The sequence below is a fragment of the Triturus cristatus genome, chromosome 7, assembly GCF_964204655.1.
Source record: "Triturus cristatus chromosome 7, aTriCri1.1, whole genome shotgun sequence".
NCBI lineage: Eukaryota > Metazoa > Chordata > Amphibia > Caudata > Salamandridae > Triturus > Triturus cristatus.
The window spans coordinates 275,525,706-275,537,885 of NC_140590.1; positions in this window are offsets into that span (position 1 = coordinate 275,525,706).

The following is a 12,180-nucleotide window of genomic DNA, read 5'->3' on the forward strand; positions in this document are numbered from 1 at the left end:
CTCTTCTTTGTGGAGGCGGCAAATGCAGTGGGGCCTCTACAGTGGGTCAGTGCGGCCTCGATAGATGTTGAAATTACACTGACTCGGCATCAGAGAGGACAGTTGGGACTTCGTCTTCCGGGGTCGATGGAGTCGAGATCGACGGCGAAGTGCCAAGAACTGCATGAATTGTAGCGGTGGACAGCGGCGGATGGCTCAGGTTAGGTCAGTGGGGCGGGGCAGGGCGCAGCATGGGGGGAAGCTGACAGACGGCAGAATAGGTATTATTTATTTATTTAATTAAACCTCTTTCGTCGACTCCCCCCCTGCCGTGCCCTGCCCCACCCCCAAAGCCCCACTGCGCTTACCTCAGCCGGCAGCCTCTGACGGTGGAGGTGGATTCAGAACTGGACTGAAGATGGCCCCATGATGGTCTCAAGGGGTCCAAATAGCATGGAGAGTAAACCTGTCCGCGATATTCCAGTGGAAAAACCTTTTGGCTCCATGAGGTCCGCAGGTGCACTAGAGAGAGTCAACATTGATCCAAAGAGTCAGAACATGGCCTCACAGAATACTTTGGTCTGTTTCAGATGGCCCTGGAAGCTCAGGTGGAGTCAATATAAGTTGCGTCATAGGCTTCGAATTCAAGTGACTTTGAGAGCAAGATCGAGCTGTATGGCGCCACCCCATCATCTTCTTAGGAGAGTGTGATCAACAGGTAGCGGCCGAATCCCACTTAGATTTCTTGTGCTTTTTCTTCAACTTACCTGACAACTTTTAGCGAAATGAAGATCGACCTCTGAAATGACTCCTTTGATTTCTGGATCTGAAACAGGGCATGGGTGAACTTTCGCCCTGGACTGCTTGCATCACGGAGTCTTCCGGTGTTTGGCGACGTAGTTTCACCTCACAATCTCACATTGTCTTTGGGTTCATCCATACGCAGTCACGGTAGGCTTTAGAGTCGTGACTCGACCCCAGACACCTCAGGCACATCTGATGAGGATCTATCAGAGACATTCCTTTGCAGCAGTCTTAAAGGGCTTAAATAATCCTCCAATTTCTTACACTTACCAAGAAATGAAAAACTTTGCTCTGTCGTTCCTGCAGAAGAAAACTCTTCTAGGAAAACTCTGACTGCATATTAGCATATGGATCCCTCCAAATACACAAAGGTGTAACTTAATTATGTTTGTGGATATAAAATATGAAGACTGCACATACATTTAGGATTGAACTCTACAGTCACACACAGAGTGCATCAAGATACGTGGTGGCTCATATACTGATAGGCTCACACCCCCACAGAGAGGGGTGAAACATGAGTGGGCATTCACCCCGTTTGCTGTTTGTCTAAGATGTTCATGAACATCTCTGCCTCACGGGAACATTTCCCCCTAAGCTGGGTGAAGGAGCACAAGGGCGGCTCCTCCACTAAGGCAGGGGAGCATCGCCCCACAGGAAAAAAAAAATGACAATAATACCATGCTATGATCATTTTATTTTTCTGTTCTGGCTCTGTAGGTGTGACGTGGGACGGGGCTGGGCTGCCCACAGAGCAGGGGGAGGAGTGGTGGGCACTTTCTAAGTGTGCACAATGGTTTGGTAAGCCGTCTTGGGCCAGCCAAACAATCATGCGCACTTAGCATGTTGGCCATCTGCCTCTATTGCACAGACGGCTGGAGAACATGGACAGGCTCCCACTACCTGTCTGAGCACCGAATCAGGCCTCTCAGACCAATCATGACTCTGCTGTCATGCTGATGACAGCAGCATTGTGATTGGCTTATGGGAGTCTGGGAGCCTGTGTGCTTCTTGCATCGACCAAAGAGTACGGAGGAGAGACAGCAGGTAAGTAAAAAAAGAGAATTTTTAACCCCCCTCCCTGCCTCACCACTACTACCCCATAGCAGCCGCTACTGGATATTAGACTTAGTCCCCACTATGCTGTTGGTTCCATCATACCGGACTTGACGCGTGTGGGACTTGAGAGTTCTCTAGGACTCTGCACAGATTTGGGGCAAGGAAGCAATGCATCCAAACAAGGTGTTGGTATTTGGCTGTAAGAACAGGCAGTGCTTGGTATGCTAATAGCTAATGGCATGGTATGTGATGGTATACATAATTATTTATTTACCAACATAGGAAGTGAAAGGTACAAAACTACTCCCCCCCGTCCCATCACAATAATGTCTATTAAAAAATATGTATTTGAATGGCAATGCAGGCTGAGCTTCACTCACACCTTCTGGCTGTAATGCATACTACACAGCTAAACCTGTGAGCTATTGTACTCCAACTGTTCTGAGCTAAATAAAAATATGATGAAAAATATTTCATCCTTACAACGACTTGCTTTAGGGAAGCGCTGGAGTTTGGATTAATATATTTCACTATTCCAACTCCAGTCTGTGCAGCAGTAGGGAAGGTGTTGGATTTAAAATCCAACACCTAAAGTTCCCTAAAGCAAGTCATTGTAATGCCTTGCGTTGTAATGGAACGATTGGGAACAACAACCATTGCCATTGCAACCACCCTTACGCCCGTGTTTAACACCATCATAGACTTAGGCAAATATCCCAGGACGTGGAAATCCGCCTCAATACTCCCCCTAATAAAAAACCTAATCTGGATAAAAATTATCCTAACAATTACAGACCCATTTTCCAACTCCCGCTGCCGGCCAAAATGCTGGAGAAGGCCTTAAACAGGCAACTCAGCTCTTTCTTCCAGAACACCAAAGCACTCGACCCCACGCAGTTTGGATTTCGTGCAGGACATAGTACGGAGTTGGCCCTTATTAAGGCCACGGAGGAGGTTAGAGCTGCGGTTGATCAGGGAGGGGTGGCTGTCCTGATTCATCTGGATCTGTCGGCGGCTTTTGATACGGTCCATCACAAGGTGTTGATGGACCGTCTGTCGAAGGCAGGGGTGGCAGCCAGGACCTGGAGCCTCCTGAAATCTTTCTTGGCTGGCAGAATCCAAACAGTAGACTTGGGGCGGGACAAATCCAAACTGTTTGCCCTCCCTTGCGGGAGTGCCGCAGGGGTCCTCCCTGAGCCCCACGCTTTTTAATATCTATGTCAGCCCATTGGCAGGCTTGATAAGATCATTCGGTCTGCATCTTACATCTTACGCAGATGACACTCAAATTGTGTTGTCCATACAGCGAGGGATTCAAGATGATGTGGCCTCGAGATGTCATGACTGTCTGGTTGGATGGCTTCCAATTGCCTGAAATTGAATGCAGGCAAGACCGAGGTCATTATATTTGGGAGCAATCCCAACATCTGGACACCTGACATGTGGCCGGAAGTTCTGGGAAAGTTGCCAGCGCCCTCAGGTAAAGCTAAAATCTGGGTGTTATCATGGATCAGAAACTTGATTTTGGGGACCAGGTTAGCGGAGTTGTATCTACCTGCTTATATATCCTTAAGATACTGAGAAATATCAAATTTTATCTTCCAGCTTATGGCTTCAGGACAGCTGTCTCAGCCCTCATCCTATCGCGCCTGGATTACTGCAACAGTTTGTACTTGAATCTGAAAAAAAAACATCTGTACAGGCTACAGCTAGTACAAAATGCAGCGGCAAGACTACTTACAGGCATACCAAGGTTTGCCTCGGCACGAGAGGGACCTCGGAAACTGCACTAGCTGCCAGTAACTAGACGAGCACAATTTAAAGCCCTACGCACTATTTTCAAAGCACTGAGGGGCCGTGGTCCGTAGTTTCTGAGCAGGTGCTTTGAATGGAATGTTCCGGGTAGAGCATTGCGCTCCTCCGAAGGCAGATTAGTAGTTGTGCCCCGAATGAAAAAGGCTAGGTGGGGAGGCAACAGCTTTTCCTTCTGTGCGGCAAAAGCCTGGAATAGCCTGCCGTCGCATCTCAGGAATGCCTCGGAGCTCCTTTCTTTTAGAAAGGGGCTGAAGACATGGTTATTCAGGGAATAGGCTCCCGTTGGTCTCCTGTGAGTCAGAGTGTAGTGCCAGGACACCCTTGGGTAGAAGCGTGCTTTATAAACTCCTAATAATAACACAGTCATTGTACTGACCTCGTTGTAAAGGCACCACGTTGTTCTGACAGCGTTGACAATGCTGTTTCCTGCTTTTAAAAGCCCTGCTCGTTTTTTATAACTCTATCAGACACCATGAGTACAGTGTGTATGAGTGGAGAGATCAATCTTTAATGTTACTGTCCAAATACACACATATAGGGTCATCATCAGGGACTATAATGCACATTTCTGATGTGGGCTACTTTCAGGACAGCTCACAGCCAAAGAAGGTCCCACACTATCATCAGGCTGACAGGAGTCCACCCAACCTTCTATACTTGGGACTCTCAGCCCAGTGCCCATTGAGGTTAAAATGATATGCGTAGCACTCACTCTACCAAGTGGTAAGCATGTAAAGAACCAATCACAGTTAGCTGCAAGAACGTATTCCGAGAGGATAACTGGTGAATAAAAGTCCCAAAGAAAAAATTTAAAATGAAGCTGATGGTGCAGGAGCTCTGTTGATTGTCCCACTGGCTCAGGCATACATGGTTGAAAATATCACCTGTCTTAGCAGTAGGAGCACTTGTTTGGCTGTTGTGTGTAGAAAGCAGCTTAAGAAGATGGAGGGCGGTGTATGAAGGATGGAGCTGAAATCCCTCCATTGCACTACATAGAATTACACTACAGCGGAGTCTGGCTGGAGCCATAGTATGATCTGGGATGATCTTGGCACCTCAGACACGTGCCGTAGAACTTATTAACCAACAGAATTATAGGTCAAATCGATATATCACTGAGTCGGCTATAGGAAAACTAGTGGTAATGGACACAACTGCTCGTTGTTCACCATACTGTAACAAATGGGGAAACGACAAAGCCTGCCTTCAAGCGACTTCACACATGGCATCTGCTGGGTGTAGTTGTGGTATTACTTCATAGTTTCAGCAGCTTCTCTTTGCGTGATGGCTTTTGACTGAGACTCTGTCAGGAGCTCCTTATTCATCTATCCTCTACTGTAACTTACAGTATCACTTCCTGTGGACTGGATATTGGGATGAGGTCTGGTATTGGTACTTTATTTGAATGCATAAAAACATCCATAAAAGCATAGCAAACATCAAAGGAGCATTGTAGAATGCGTATCCAAAAGTATAAATAGCCTACTATAGTTAGTTGAAATGCACAAACGATATTTAAACTTAAAAAACCCATTTATATTGACATTTTGTACTTATGTGCAAATCCAATTCCAGGTGCAGCTTAAATGGCAAGCATGCCTGGCCATATTTTATAAAGGGCATATATCATGATATTCATTTTAAAAAGTTAAACATATGGCACTAAAATAGTTATATTATGCATCCCTTTATACCACCAAGTGTTCATTTTCATAAAATTGATTGAAAATGTAATACCACACAACCTACTTCAATCAAGGCATTAAGACCAAATTCTTTCTAGTATAAAAGTCTGACCATCAAAATGACACCATTCTGCAACATATTTCTAAAGTAGGTAGTGTTTGAAGGTATAAGTATGCCGGGAGGCATTGAGTAAAACCATGCTGTTTTAATATTGGAACAATATATCTTTTGCGAAGGCAAGTATAAAACTTGCAGAAGAAAACCACGTGCATTGTATCCTGAGTTGATAAATTATCACAAGGGCAGTAGGTCAAATTTGCTGCCCAATCATTCATCTTTGGGAAGCTGACTAATCGGTGGAAAATATCTAGTCTTAGACGAGTTAAAACAAATCTACGTCTGCCATGTGAAACTGATTTAAGATAGGGTTTACAATTAATTGATTCCTTTGTACACTTGGTTTAGGTGCCTCAAGTGTCCATCTTAGGGTCTCCAGATGCATCAAGTCTTTCTCTTTCAAGTTTTTTTTTAACTAATGGTGCATAGGGTATCTGGTCTTTCATAATTCTCGCGGCAACCCATATCTTGAAAAAAGCGTTGAACATATGGTAACCATAAAATACTTTTATGCATACTCAATTTTAAACAGTCCCTAATAATAGCTTGATTCAATGCTGTGTACTCCAAGGTCCAGATTTTGTACCAAAGGAGTATTAGTTGTAATTTTATCATGTCTGTAACATGTTGTGCCCCTAGTTCCGCATGGGTAACATTGGCTGATGTACTTTTAGGGATGGCGAGCAACTATCTAAAAACATCGTTTTCCACCGTATGTATGTCTGTACAATTTTTATACCCCCACAATCCCGCCCCATATGACGCTATACTCAGACACTTGGCTTTGTATATTTTCATCATAACCTCGGGGTGATTTGTGCCCAAGCGTTTTGCAAAGCGCCTGAGAGCCATAAAGGATTTACTAAAAAGTAACTTCCTATTGGCAATTGCTTTATTCCACAAACAATCTCTGTCGAATAAAACTCCCAGGTAAGAGAATGTATTAGTAAGGCCAATGGTGGTATCATCAATTCTTATGTCTCTGCATTTTTTGCTTACCCTTCTGCATTTCATGATAAATGTTTTCCCTATGGTAATTAAAAGACCAAGGCCCATATGCATCAAAATTTGTGAATCCCTAAAGAAGGCCATTTGCGCACGCAAAATAGCCCTTAGCAATGCATTATCAGAATTCTCAGAATATCAAAGAAAATCGCAAAAAATAAAGAATCACAATTTAGCGAATACAAAATTTGCAAATCACTATTTGCGAATCGCAAATTGGGATTCACAAAGCAATGCATGAAAATTGCAAATTGCGATTTTGAGGAAAATCGCAATTTTGCTATCGCAAATTACAGAATGTTTCAGGCAGGTGGTAAACAGGTGAAAACACTTGAAACAGGTGGGAAACATTGGCAAAGTATATAAACAGGCCCAGGAGGCCTCAGAATGTTTCACAGTTACAGCGCTCTACGTCAGGGCGAGGAGGATGAGGCTACGAGCGGCAGCACAGAGAGGAAGGAGGATACAGAGTGCGCATTACATTGTTGGGGCAGACAGAGAAAGAGATCTATGACAAGTATAGGTTAAATACAGACATGATCTATGATCTCATTGCTGAATTATATCCCCTACTGCAGCGTCAGACTCGCAGGACAAATGCCATCCCCACTCATGTGCAGGTCCCATGTTTACTGCACCTCCTAGCGTCAGGTAGCTTCCAGGGTGTAGTAGCTGTAGCTGGAGGGGTGTCACAAACTTGCCTTATAGCGCTTTTTCAAATCATTCATTGACCAGGGGCTTAACACAGGCCCCGCATTGGTGCGGGGGGGGCCCTCAGCTGCAGGGGGGCCCCTCAGCACATTATTCCGGTAGGAGCACTCCAGATAAAATCCGGAGAGGGGGCCCCTCCGTGCACATTGCAGGGGGGCCTCTTAAACTATCGTTACGCCACTGTCATTGACGCCATATTGAGCAGGATACACCACCACATTAGCTTCCCATCAACCCCAAAAGAATTGCATCAAACCAAATTAGACTTCTATCAGATAGCCTGGTTTCCCCACGTAATAGGTTGCATTGATGGAACGTATGGAGCCATTTGTCCGCCATCGGTGAATGAGTACATTTATAGGAACAGAAAATCCTACCATTCACTGAATATCCAAGTCATCTGCAATTCAAAAAACATCATAATCGACGAAGTGGGACAATTCCCTGGCAGCACACATGACTCCTACATATTCAGATACAGTGGCATACACACTCGACTCCTTGAGGGTGAATTTGGCGAAGGATATCTGCTTCATAAACATATCTTTCAATGTCTTGCATACTCTGGGCAAATGGTGATGCATATCAGTCAGTAACCTGTTGCTTACTACCCTGTAGGTGACAGCGCATATGCCGTGCGCTCCTACTTCCTGACACCATACCTCAACCCAAGTACCCCAAGAGAACAGCATTACAATGCAGCGCACATCTCCACACGGAACGTCATTGAGCGCACCTTTGGCCTACTGAAAAGTAGGTTCCGATGCCTCCACAAGACTGGCGGGACGTTGCAGTACCGACCAGATACCTGCTGCAGAATTGTGGCCACTTGTGCCATGTTGCACAACATTGCAACTAGGAGATGCATAACCCTGGAACTGTCTGACAGCGAGCCTGAGGAAAACAACCACCCAGGGCAACCACCACAAGCAGCAGCTGGGGCAAGCTTAGCAGAAGGGAGACGGAGACGTGCAGAAATAACACAGCATTATTTTTAAGGTGGGTATTGATGAGACAAGACACTGCATAGTTTAACTGATTTTTTTGTAATGAATAAATGTGGTAGTGTTAATGCACACATACCAGGTGCTAACTAGCAGAGTGAGTGAAAAAAATATACTACATGACATGATCATTGTACTTGAATGTCAGTCACAACAATTGGCATGATTATGGTTACATCACCATATTGGAGTTATTCTTCCAACACCACACTACTTTTTGCGTGAATGCACCCCCAAACGCCTTTCTGTGGGCTCAGTCACGTCCTTCGTGGAGCCTTCTGATGCAGTGGTACTCCTAGTGGTGCGCCTCCTGCATGTAGTCACTGGCACCAAGAGACTACTGAGGCTGGACGCCTCCTCACTCTTCCCTCCAACCAATACATTGCTGCCCCCAGAAGAAGCAGTCTGAAATTGCTCAACTGCATTTGTGACCTGGATGAGTCCCCTGGCCACATCCCCACAGCAATGGCTCATTTCGACCTGCATGGCCACAGAACCACAGGACAGCAGAGCTGTGTTGGTGCTCAGCCGGTTTATGGCTCTGGTGTAGCTATCTAAGCGCCCTAAGAATTGGCAATGCCTTCTTCGTTGGGACACATGGTCCTCCTGCATCACCCTGAATAGCTCCTGTATGGCTTCATTTGACTTTCTATGTCCTTCCACCACTGATGTAGTCAGCTCCTTCAAGCAGTCCCTCATGTCTGCCATGTTGTATGACATTGTGCAATGTTGTGCCTGCATTAATCGCATGATCTTTGCTTTCAGGCACTGCACCCTCAGCATTTGGCTCTCCAGCCCACCCCAGACATTTGGACTATCATCCTCTGCTGTTCCCATATGTGCCATTGACCTGCGCCTCTGGGTTTGGACATTGCTGTGCCACACCTGTGAATGGGGTCTTGTTGTGGGTGTACGCCCAGGCTGGGATGTCTGGGGATCATGTTGGGTCTCCTCCTCTACTTCCATGGCAGGTAGTGGTGGGACTGTGGTCCTGCCTCTTGTGGTGCAGGGTTTGTGGTTTGTGGGGCCACATGTGTCTCCACTCCTGACTGTGTCTGAGTCTCCTGGATATCTTCGCCTTCACTTTCCTCTGTCTCCTGTGCAGCTGCATCTGCAATGTTTAATAGTGCAATTTTAGTTCACTTTTTAAAACATGTGTGTGTCACAATATACATTTTTTGGTTCCATTAAATTACTTTCTGACGCACAGTGTCTATATGTTTCACTTTCTTATTGTACTTGTTAGCAACAATGATCTTTTCCTCCCTACTTGCCTTTCCTAGAGGATTTGCTGCCTGTTAATCCCATTATGCATTTGGGTGTAGCAAGTAAAATGTGGACTGGGGTATGATTCTGAACACTACACCTGATCTGACTTGATGGTATTTTTGTAGGATTCAGCATCATATGGACAATTGCATGCATCTTACCTTGTGAAGTACTGGCCGGTGCAGAGGTGTCCAACTCCGTTACTCCAACTACAGCTACAGGCTGAAGTGTGGACTCCACTAGGTCCTATTGGAGTGTGTTCCCAGATTGTGCTTGTGGTCCTCCTCCAGTCTTCTTGGCCTCCGCAAGCCTGGCAGCAACCCTCTCCTTTGCACGGCTGCGCAGGTCATACCAGAGTTTGCGCAGGTCTTCTATTGTGCGGTGGGTGACGCCCACTGCATTTACTTTGGATTGTATTCTGAGCCAGATTTTGCGCTTTTCTGACTCAGGGACCTGGAGTGACAGCTTTCCAAAAATCTTGTCATACCTCCTCACAACCTCCGCACAATTTCCTCAATGAGGATTTCAATTTCATTTTCGCTGAATTTCAGCTTCCTCTTGCAGTTTGCAGACTTCTCCCCAGTTGATCCTGAAACCATGTTGATGTCCCTGAACAGTTTTCCAAATCCCAAAATTGTTCCTTCAGCTGTGCTCCTGCAGTCGGCCTCCTCCTCTGACTCTCTCAGTGCACTGGATTCAGCATGGGATGCGTCACTTCCTGGTTGTGATGTCATCAAGCTGCATCAAAAACGAACTCGCTATTAGCGATTTCGCTAATTGCAATTCTCTAATAGCAATTTCACTAATAGCGACTCAGTAACTAGAAATCCCAATTCCAGATTGCGATGTTTACGGATTCGCAATTATTTGCGAATTTATTGATGCATTGGTTTTTGCAATTCCTTATTAGCGATTACTTATTTTTCGCTAATAAGGAATCACAATAGCAGATTTTGATGCATGTGTCCGCAAGATCTTTCATGTAGTCTGAAAAATTAGACAACAGGGACTGCAAAGCTAGGGGTGTGCGAGCCTTAAGAACTGCATCATCAGCGTAGAGGAGGGCCAGAACTGGGCGCGTACCTATTTGTGGTAAGTCTTTAGTTGATGTTGCAAGGACCTCTCCAACGCTGTTAATATATAATGAAAACAGGAAGGGGGCCAGAACACATCCCTGCCCCACCCCTCTCTCGACGCTAAATGCTTCAGTGCATTCTCCCCTATTACCATATCTGACCCTGGTTTTACAGCCGAATACAGGTCCCTCAATAGGCTGATGATTGGTGCCTCCACTCCCACATCCATCAGTTTTTGCCACAGCTTGGAGTGTATGACACAGACAAAGGCCGAGGTTAAGTCGACAAAGGCTAGATTTAAATCCCCTTTCTTGGCATTAACATACTTTCCTATTAACATATTTAGGTTGAGGCTCTGCTCAATCGTACCAATACCCGGGCGAAAGCCCTATTGCAAGTCTGACAGGATGTTTTGTGATTCCGCCAAGTCCTGCAACCTTTTTAGAATTGCACGCCCTGATATCTTAACAAGAGAATCTGTGAGCGAGATGGGTCTGTAGCAAGCAGGATTAAGCTGGTCTCCTTTTTTAAAAATCGGGACAATGACAGACTCTCGCCATGTAGGCAGCTTCCCTTTTAGACAACAGGCCCTTAGTACTAGGGTTAGCAGGGGCCCTCAAAGGTCAATCTTACCTATGTACAAATCGACCGGTATTGCATCCGGGCCCGGTGCCTTACCACTCTTACTCTCTAAGATAGCATTATTAACTTCTTCCAAGGTGAAAGGTATGATAGGGGAAGTTTGAGATGAGGTGATATTTTCAGCATAACTATGGACAGGCCCTCATGCTACAGGTGTATCAGGGCGAGCGTAAATCTTAGAAAAATGGCTGATCCATTCTACCTCCAGTATGGCAAACTCCACTCTGGGACCTTCGAGGTTAGCAATGGGTGTGGAATTAATAACCCTCCAGAATGCTCTTGAATCGTTACTAGCGCTTGCTTCCTGTAGGTGTTCCCATGCCTTCTCTCTTAGAGTTAGTTTCTGTAATTTTACTACCTGCTTATATTCAAGTCTGCATTTGTGTACTTCTGTCGGGTTTCTAGGTGTTTTATGTAGCTCCTCCTTTAATCTTTTGAGTGCTTTGGAACACGATGAGTCAAACCATCCGTGTTCCTTCTATTTAGCCTTCTCACCTGCGACAAAAAGGCCCTCTTTAATACCATCTGTGATTGATAAAAAGGCTGTGATGATTTCAGTATTTGATCTTGAGTCATCTAGACAGCATTCGAAGTCACTCCTCTTATTAAAAACCAGCTTAGAGTGGAGGCCTTCCGGGTTAATCTGAGTCCTGCGCAGGGAATAACCACTGGTCCTTGCTAGCGCGACCTCAATTGCCTATTTATATATACAGCTACGTCTCTGCTTAAAAAATAGCGCCATGTTCATATGTATGCTTCGTGGAAAGTGATCACTAAGTGTAATTGGGTGAGCAATGAAATTAAACAGGTAGCTTAAACACCAATGAGAGAATAGGATGTGGTTGATAATACTCTGGCTATTCCTTCAATGAAAGGTTGTTTTACGGGCCACATGCAGGGAGGCAAATTCATTTGCAAAAAACAAATCAAATGTAAACATTATATCGTTGATCTTATCCCCATAACACCCATGGCTAAAATGGGGCTGGTCATTGCCCTCTTGGTCTACCATG